The sequence below is a fragment of the Mesoplodon bidens genome (assembly GCF_964165515.1).
Source record: "Mesoplodon bidens genome assembly, chromosome: 7".
Lineage (NCBI taxonomy): Eukaryota > Metazoa > Chordata > Mammalia > Artiodactyla > Ziphiidae > Mesoplodon > Mesoplodon bidens.
The window spans coordinates 21,506,695-21,517,102 of record NC_138164.1 but is presented as its reverse complement, the minus strand read 5'-3'; the positions used below and the strand labels follow the sequence as shown (position 1 = coordinate 21,517,102).

The 10,408-nt window shown below is 37.9% G+C and overlaps 1 pseudogene across 1 annotated transcript; it reads right to left on the bottom strand.

The window, feature by feature from the left end:
• Positions 1 to 8,225: 8,225 nt before the first annotated feature.
• Positions 8,226 to 10,208, bottom strand: LOC308620743 (protein lin-28 homolog A-like; annotated as a pseudogene). Its single transcript has 2 exons — positions 10,130 to 10,208; positions 8,226 to 8,891 (listed from the first exon to the last, which is right to left on the bottom strand). The product of its transcript is annotated as a protein lin-28 homolog A-like (transcript).
• Between the last annotated feature and the right edge of the window lie 200 nt (positions 10,209 to 10,408).

Here is a 10,408-nt window from a genome sequence, read left to right as displayed (position 1 = left end):
ATAAATCCCACTTGATCATGGTGTATGATCCTTTTAATATGTTGTTGGTTTCTGTTTGCTAGTCTTTGGTTGAGGATTTTTGCATTTATATTCGTCAGTGATATTGGTCTGCAATTTTCTTTTCTTGTAGTATCTTTGCCTGGTTTGGGTATCAGGGTGATGGTGGCCTCATAGAATGAGTTTGGGAGTTTTCCTTCCTCTGAAGTATTTTGTAAGCATTTGAGAAGGATGGGTGTTAGCTCTTCTCTAAATTTTTGATAAAATTCACCTATGAAGCCATCTGGTCCTGGACTTCTGTTTGTTGGAAGATTTTTAATCACAGTTTCAATTACATTACTTGTGATTGCTCTGTTCATATTTTCTATTTCTTCCTGGTTCAGTCTTGGAAGGTTATACCTTTCTAAGAATTTGTCCATTTCTTCCAGGTTGTCCATTTTATTGGCATAGAGTTGCATGTAGTAGTCTCTTAGGATGCTTTGTATTTCTACAGTGTCTGCTGTAACTTCTCCTTTTTCATTTCTAATTTTATTGATTTGAGTCCTCTCCCTCTTTTTTTTGATGAGTCTGGCTAATGGTTTATCAGCTTTGTTTATCTTCTCAAAGAATCTGCTTTTAGTTTTATTCATCTTTGCTATTTTTTTCTGTTTCTATTTCATTTTTTTCTGCTCTCATCTTTATGATTTCTTTCCTTCTGCTAACTTTGGGTTTTGTTTTTTCTTCTTTCCCTAGTTCCTTTAGGTGTAAGATTAGATTGTTTATTTGAGACTTTTCTTGTTTCTTGAGGTAGGATTGTATAGTTATAAACTTCCCTTTTAGAACTGCTTTTGCTGCATCTCATAGGTTTTGGATTGTCATTTTTTCATTATCATTTGTCTCTAGGTATTTTTTGATTTCCTCTTTGATTTCTTCAGTGATCTCTTGTTTATTTAGTAATGTATTTTTTAGCCTCCATGTGTTTGTGTTTTTTACATTTTTTTCCCTTTAATTCATTTCTAATCTCATAGAATTGTGGTCAGAAAAGATGCTGGATATGATTTCAAATTTCTTAAATTTACTGAGGCTTGATTTGTGACCCAGGATGTGACCTATCCCAGAGAATGTTCTGTGCACACTTGAGAAGAAAGTGTAATCTGCTGTTTTTGGATGGAATGTCCTGTAAATATCAATTAACTCTATCTGGTCTATTGTGTCATATAAAGCTTGTGTTTCCTTATTAATTTTCTGTTTGGATGATCTGTCCATTGGTGTAAGTGAGGTGTTAAAGTCCCTCACTATTATTGTGTTACTGTTGATTTCCTCTTTTATAGCTGTAGCAGTTGCCTTATGTTTTGAGGTGCTCCTTGTTGGGTGCATATATATTTATTATTGTTATACCTTCTTCTTGGATTGATCCCTTGATCATTATGTAGTGTCCTTCCTTATCTCTTGTAACATTCTTTAGTTTAAAGTCTATTTTATCTGATATGAGTATTGCTACTCCAGCTTTCTTTTGATTTCCATTTGCATGGAATATCTTTTTCCATCCCCTCACCTTCAGTCTGTATGTGTCCCTAAGTTTGAAGTGGGTCTCTTGTAGACAGCATATATGTGGGTCTTGTTTTTGTATCCATTCAACAAGCCTGTGTCTTTTGGTTGCAGTATTTAATCCATTCATGTTTAAAGTAATTATTGATATGTATGTTCTTATTATCATTGTCTTAATTGTTTTGGGTTTGTTTTTGTAAGCCATTTTCTTCTCTTGTGTTTCCCACTTAGAGAAGTTTCTTTAGCATTTGTTGTAGTGCTTGTTTGGTGGTGCTGAATTCTCTTAGCTTTTGCTTGTCTGTAAAGCTTTTGATTTCTCCATTGAAAATGAATGAGATCCTTGCCAGGTAGAGTAATGTTGGTTGTAGATTCTTCCCTTTCACTTTAAGTATATCGTGCCACTCCCTTCTGGCTTGTAGAGTTTCTGCTGAGAAATCCACTGTTAACCTTATGGAAGTTCCCTTGTATGTTATTATTTGTATTTCCTTTGCTGCTTTCAATAATTTTTCTTTGTCTTTAATTTTTGCCAATTTGATTACTATGTGTCTCAGTGTGTTTCTCCTTGGGTTTTTCCTGTATGAGACTCTCTGCACTTCCTGGGCTTGGGTGGCTATTTGCTTTTCCATGTTACAGAAGTTTTCGACTATAATCTCTTCAAATATTTTCTCAGGTCCTTTCTCTCTCTCTCTTCTCTTTCTGGGACCCATATATTTCAAATGTTGTTGCATTTAATGTTTTCCCAGAGGTCTCTTAGGTTGTCTTTATTTCTTTTCATTCTTTTTTCTTTATTCTGTTCCACAGCAGTGAATTCCACCATTCTGTTTCTCCAGGTAACTTATCCATTCTTCTGCCTCATTTATTCTGCTATTGATTCTTTGCAGTGTAGTTTTCATTTCAGTTATTATATTGTTCATATCTGTTTGTTTGTTCTTTAATTCTTCTAGGTCTTTGTTAAACATTTCTTGCATCTTCTTGATCTTTGCCTCCATTCTTTTTCCAAGGTCCTGGATCATCTTCACTATCATTATTCTGATTCTTTTCCTGGAAAGTTTCCTATCTCCACTTCATTTAGTTGTTTTCTGGGGTTTTATCTTGTTCCTTCATCTAGTACATAACCCTCTGTCTTTTCATCTTGTCTATCTTTCTATGAATGTAGTTTTCATTCCACAGGCTGCAGGATTGTAGTTCTTCGTGCTTCTGCTGTCTGCCCTCTGGTGGATGAGGCTATCTACGAGGCTTCCATGGTTAAGTTCTGAGAACCTCTGATCATGACATTTTCATCTACTGATCAATAATACAGAGCCTTGTTTTATGTGTGTTTCTGTTTAAAGACACCTTATTTAATATACACCTTGAACTCAATGGCAAAAGCACTATAACTTTCACCTGGACAAAGCTTATCTTACACACATGTTTTCTCCTTAAGGCACATCACAGCTTTCTTGCCCTCAGGAACACCAGACAGCCCTTTAAGAGTATGCTTGGAGGCTTGTTTTAGATAGAAAAATCACCACCAAAAAGAACTAACATGCAAAAACGTGACACTAAGTAGACAGTTAAAAGACAATTAGACTATGGGAGCTGAAATAAGAAGGCAGAGTATCACCTAGTTTGACATCAGTTGGGAACGTACACATTGTGCAATTCAAAGTTTTCACTGCTCTGTGCATGTTCACAACTGGCTTTGAAAGCACCATAGGTATTGATCTTGGCATTACAAGTACATTTTAGTGAATAGGTGAATTCACAACTGCAGAATCTGCAAATAAGGAGGATGAACTATGTTTTTTTCAAGCAGATATGGAGCATTTATAGATATTGACCACACTTTAGGCAAAACAAAAGCAAAAAACAAAAACCCTCAACTATCAACAGATCAGTATCATACAGATTATATCATGTGTCTACAGTGTAAAGTACAAACTAATCTTACCTCCCCAAAAGTTATCAAACACTTAGAACTGAATAACAATAAAAATAACATAATTTAAAATGTGTGGGATATAGCTAAAATAGGGGGCATAGAGAATTTTATAGCTTTAAATACTTCATTAAAAAAAGTGAAATTGGATGTGCTAAGGGTCAATCTTGTGTTAGAAAAGGAACAACAGAGCTAATCTCACGAAAGTAAAAGTAATACGATAATAAAAGTAGAGACTAGAAAAACAGAGCATAAATATATACTAAGATTAATGTAACCAAAAATTAATAAACATGCCTCTGCTGAAACTGATCATGAAAAAAAGGTAAAACAAACAAAATTTTAGGAATAAAAAGTGGTTATAATACAATATAGCAGACTTAGTGAAAGAATAATACATTTACATTTTGCCCATAAAATTTAAACATATGCAAAATGACCATATTCCTCAAGGAGAAATTGAAAATCTAAATAGTCCTGTAATTAAAAAAAAAATTCTATCAGTAATCAACCACCTCCCTTGATTGAAGACATCTTACCAGATGATTTTATTAGTTCTACAAAACTCTAAAGAACAGATCATTTCAGTTTTATACAAAATCTTCAAGACAATAAAAAAAGAAAAATTCCCAAGTCATTTTACAATATTAAATAAACTTGATATCAAATTTGGACAAAGAGAATAAATTAAAAATAAACAAAATGCCAATCCATGTTCTTTCCTTTAGAAAAGTAGAATGCTACTTACCTTTACTTACTTTGTCTTTTAAGACCCCTTCTCTACTTCTCTTAGAAGCTCACTGGTATGAACACAATGATTTTGCTTGCAAGGTTTCTCAGTTCCCTGGCTTTAATCCCTGGCTGAGGGACTTGAACTGATTGGGAGCAGCCAGATGATTTCTTAGAATCTCTGCATCTACCTCATCCATTTTATTCTATCTTTCTCATCATGGAGATAATTTTCCTTGAAAAGGCAGAAGTAAAACAGAAATTAAGCTCTATTTTCTCTTTGTTATCCATGAACATTACTCTATCTTTCTTAAGTTAATGTCTAAAATTATTATTATTAATAACCCATAACTTAATAGATTCCAAAGGGTGATCACAAACTTGGCCTGGAATAGTTATTGCAATTTAGCAAAGGAATATCCTGGATAAAACTTGAACCCAAACCAAATAGAATAGATGGTTTCATTCATTTATTCAACAACTATTTATTGATCATCTATTATATGTCAGGAATTATACTAGGCCCTATGGACACAGAGTTTTGAGTTCCTAACCTGGAGGAGCTCACAATTTAGGAGCTAGGAAGGGGGTGGGATGGGGAAAAACATAACCTGAATGATAACACAGTAGCTAAAATTTACAGTTGGTTGTATATAAAAAAGGTGATTAATAACTAGGTACTAACATGAAGGCAATTATTTCATGGTGCCAATGGGCTGCGTCCATGTCTGTCCTCTTCCAGAAACCTAGTGAAGATGTGGAAGGCATGTTCATCAAATCTACAGATAACACAAACCTGGGAGGAAGACTTAGGGCAAGGATGACACTTAGATTTAAAGCATTCCTAACAAGTCAAAAAAATAGGCTTAAATCAGATAAAACATAATACAGAAAACAATTATGTATATAAAATTTTTGATTGCATAGTACAGGAAGGAAAAGACTTTAATAAGCAATACTTCATATGACAAAATCCAGAAGTTTCAGTTGACCGCAAGCTCAGTTTTAACTGGTAAAAAGTTAATGCATTTTATGTTACATTAGTAAAAGTAGAATATGAAGGTATGCTTGTGCATGTAGCTAATTTAGCAAATATCAAGCTATATTAAAATTATTTGTTTAGTGTTCCTCCCAATAAATTGTGAAATCCTTGAGTATAGGGTTTGTAGGTTGTTTATTTATATATTCCCAAGATGTAGCTCAGTTCTTGGAATATAGTGAATATTCAGGAAACAACTGTCAAATGACTAATGAATAATAATTTTGTGTAGAGGCTGCTCTAAGCTTGTTAATGTGATTAACTCACTTAATCCTCTCAATATACCTATTGAGGAAAGTACTATTACTATTTCCATTTTATAGATTAGGAACTTTGGTCCTCAATATGTGGTTTATGAAATAAGGGGCACAGAAAAGCAAAAACTTTCAAAATCTAAATATAGAAAATAGTTTCCAGCAAAAACTTTCAAAATCTAAATATAGAAAATAGTTTCCAACTTCTCTCTTCAAGACTTTTTCAAGACACAAATAACTTGTCAAAGGTGACACACCTATAAGCGGCAGAGCTGAGAGTTGAACCCCTGAAGTCAAGCTCTTAAGCTTAGGTTCTTATCCACTTTGCTTTACTATAGTGTTTACATAACAATATGCTATTGGATTGCATGGCTCAGAGCATCATAAGGTTCAAAGGCCAATGGAGACACTTTTCCTTTGCTTCTTCCCTCCCTCCCTCTCTCTCTTTTCCTTCCTTACACTTTTATAAAAGAAAAAAAAAGGATTTAAATTGGTTTAAAAAATAAATTTAACAAAATGGAAAAAAAAGGAAAAGTTTCAGTGAAGGGAAAATTAAGATAGGTAAATAAGATGGAGTCATAGTAAGGTTAGTACAGAGAACACACATAGTGAGGTCCTATTTCCATGAAATTCTTTGTGACTGCCTAACTCCATACTTAGAGCTCCCTTCTCTCATCTTCTATTGCATTTCTTGTTTACATGATGTATTTGGCACTTTATCATAGACTTTTGATAATTTTATGTATATAATCTGTTTTCCCTATCTGTGAGTTCCACATCCCTGGATTCAACCAACCGTGGGTCAAAAATCACAGATATAAAGTGCTGATTGTACTATGCCATTTTATAAAAAGGGGCTTGAGCATCTGTGGATTTTGGTATTCGAGGGGAGTCCTGGAGCCAATCCTGCAGATACTGAGGGATGACTTTACAGCTTTTATCCCCTCAGTAAGATTGTACGCTTCTTGAGGTAAGGACCTTGTCATATTATCCTTCATATTCATTTCGCCGATAACATGATGCTAGTTTCATAATAGATTCTGTGTAAACACCTATTAAATTGAAAGGACTTTCAATTATTGGGAGTTAATCCATATCTACTTCTGAACTTTCCCCAAATCCTTGTTTCTTCTCTTTGTCTTTCTGTCTTCCTGGAACTCCAGGCAGAATTAACCATTCTTCTTCAGTGCTTCTGCAAAGAACAATTTTCTTTATATTGTATTTCTACTCTAATACATTACCTACTACTTATATGTCTATTGTCCCCTATAGGCTATGAATTGTTTGTGGACATTATTTATGCTCATATTCCACTATGAGTTCAATTCCTAGTAAAAATTCAAATTCAGTAAATAAACATGGTAAGGAGTAAAGAAGAAAGGGAGAGGGGAAACATTTTTTTTCCTTTTGCCATTTGATTACTGATCATCACCAGAAAGATGTTAGGAGAAATCACTTAGGTGACAAAACTTTGCATGGTATGGGCTTGGGCCACAATACACCCTGTTGTGCATGGTAGGCCTAGCCCAATCCAGTGAAGGATGGATCTGGTATATACAAAGAGTCCTGTGCCCTGGGACTAGAGGTCTGGAACAGGAATCCTTTATCACACATACAGTTGACCTTTACCTAATCTTGGTTTCCCCTCTCTGCACCTTTTACCTGGCCCAGCCTCTCCTAACCTCTCTGCACCACCTTTTCCTGTTCAGACCAATTTCCAGTCTTTCAATAGAAGGAGACCAGTCATGGGGCAACCAAGTTAAAACCTAGTCTCCCATGAAACACTGAAGATGGAGGGGTTTAAAGAGGACACTATGGAAGAAAACCCAGCTCTAATTGGCAAAAATGAGGTAGTTCAATAGGTTATATGCTCCAAATAGTTGTTCCCTCTGGTGATACAGCAACAAAAAGTATTCCTGCTGTGCAGACCTGGAGCTGCTTCTGACTTATCGCTGAGATTGCTCACATACCTGAGAACACAGTGCAGGAATGAGGGCCTTAGATTAAAATACACAAAAATACAAAACCAGAATATTTATATTATGAAGAAAAAGTTAAAATGCACAAGATAAGTCATTCGCACACAGCTAGTGCAGCTGGCATCCTGGAGAAAGTGGGACCCAAGGTACAGTCATCCAAGGGAGCCAATAAATAAAATTGTATTGGCACAGAATGGAGTGGGAGTGAGCTTAGAAGTAGCAGGTCTGCAACTGTTCCCTCAACCACCCCTTTTGCCTATCATCACAACCCACTGCTTGGGACAGTTCTCAGCACTCTATCCCAGGAGGGGGTTATGAGGAGACAAGATGCGGAAAACCCTGCCTTACCCCTGAGATATTTCCTCCCACAGAAGGTAGTGGCTTGTGGGTTGGGTCCATCAATCTGGTCTCATGCTTAATCTTTTCACTCTAGCATGGGAAATATTATTCCCTATCTTTCTTTAAGAGTAAAACAACTTCCCTATCCAGGTCACTTTCAAAAGGTGGAGATTCTGGGGTTGGAGACTCAGATAAAGCATGTAGGGAGGGTTACCCCCCAAAGCCCTCAGGTGTATTTGGATAAAGTATAATTGGAGTTCCTTTGCCTCACCCCTTCCCACCAAGAGGGAAGAGGGGGTGATGCTGTGGACCCTGGCCTGAGATATATGGCAGTGCCAGCTGCCTCTACCCACCCTGTCCCCACTTTCTCCACTCTGCCAGTTGATGCCTGTTCCTCAAAACTTTCTGATCACAGAAGGATAGCCCCCACCCACTGTGGCTCAATTCTGGGCCTCTGGGAGCATGGCAGGGCTGTGGATCTCTTCTTTCTCTTCCTGAAAGTAGACTGGTCTTCTCTATGAGCTGGGAGCTTGCTGGGCCTTCAGTGGACACGAGGCTATGATATGGTTGATGCTTTGGCAGAAGTGGCACTTCTTGGGCTGGGTGACTGTTTGCATTCCTTGGCATGATGGTCTAGACCTCCACGGTTGTAGCACCTGTCTCCCTTTCATCTGTGTTTCTGCATGTTCTTCCCTTTGGGCCGCCTCTCGATCCCAATAAAGAACACCCCACCAGGGCCGGTGACTCGGAGAGATTCATTCAGGCCCTTGGTGGACTTCTTAAAGGTGAACTCCACGGCCTCACCGTCCTTCAGGCTCCGGAAGCCCTCCATGTGCAGCTTATTCGGGTGCACAAAGACATCCACTGGGGGTCGAGTGCGACCCCCGCGCGGGCCGTCACGGGCAGGAAGCCGAATCCCATGCACAAGTTGAACCACTTACAGATGCCGGCTCCGTGCATCAGCTGCGGCTCCACGGGCGCCCTGGCCGCATCCTCCTGCGGCTCCTCAGGTGCCTCGGCGCTGCCACATGCAAACTGCTGGTTTGACCCCAGAGCCCATGGTAGTTGGCTGAGCCCGCGGTCCTGGGCCCCTGGCCGGCCGGTTGCTGGCCCCAGAGAAGTCCGGAGGCAGAAAGAGTATTAATGAGGGGAAATAGTTGAAATTACTTGCTATAATGAGATTTTGGAATTTGTGTCTTTTGCTTTTCTACACGCCCTTTCAATGAATAGCCTTGTAAGTAAGAGTCTGGAACCTTCCTATCTGGGTTTGGATGCTGCCACTACTACTGCATAGCTATATAACCTTGCACAAGGTATTTATTTCTCTGTACCCCAGACTCATTATGTATAGTATTGGGTTACTAAAAATAACCTACCTTACAGGGTCCTAGTACGAATTAACTTAATAGGTATGACAGAAATAATTTAGAATGGTTCTTGGCACACAGAAAGTACTATAGAAGTGTTTGCTGTTATTATGACCCCTGTTTTTGAAAGATAGAATTTCTTGCATTGCAAAGTTTGGAATGCCAGATACTACTACAGCATCAACTTCCCTTTTAGAAGAACTGGAAACACTCCAGGACTCACTTTTAGCCAGGGTGCTCTGAACTTCCTGAAGTGATGCTGGCCACAAAAGCAATGCTCATACAAGATAATGAAGTACCACATGATTGCAAAGTCAAGAATATCGAGCCCCTAAAAACACCAAAAGGAACTTGGTTTAGATTTGTCCTATGCTTGAGAGCATAATTGGTATGAGGCAGGCAAAGATCCAATTCATGGGTGGCCCAGGCAATGGAGAGGAGATCCTGGGGATGGGAGGATGGCCCCACAGAACACCCGAACTCAGCTATGACATTCCTGACAGCTGCACACAGGAGCTGGCTCCAGGACCTGAATCCAAGTTTACAAATTCTTTAAGTTAAAAGTGATGGAACAGAGGCAACTGAACCCATGCTACACTTTTATTCTTATAATAGCAACTTAACTCAGTAAAGTCTTTTGAAGTTTACAAATACTCTTTCCAATATAAAAATCTCAATGATTCACCAGTGAAAGACAGAGGGCATATATCTTCTCTAAAAAATTCATAATATAAAAATAAGTATTTAGAGGATGATACAAATTTACTTATCATCCCCAAAGTCATTTCCAATCTTTCACCTCTTATCCAATGGATACAGTTTTTCTTAGAGAAAACATCCTGGGTCTAGAAGTTGAGAAACAAATTAGGAAAAGTGGAACTATTGAAAGGGTCATCTCAGCTAGGTAAGAAAAATAGTAACGGCACCATAAGTATGGCTCCAGTGTTTGGATTTGACCCTACTCCCTCAGCCTGTACAGAAGGTCATGGCAGACACAGCTCCTAAAATACTATGGTGTGAGGCTTCAACCCCACCCCAAACTCTGATTGAATCCATTCCCGATTCCCCCTTACCCAAGCTGCTCAGCACTGCCTACTGCTCAGTGAAGATACTCCCAGTTGGAAGTGGTAGTTGAGGGGCAAATAAGATAGCAAGTTCAATTCAACTCAACTTAATTGAATTAAATTCAGTTAAATGTGTATTTATTGAACTCCTTATAATACAAATTATATAAATGTGCTAATTCATATAAATGA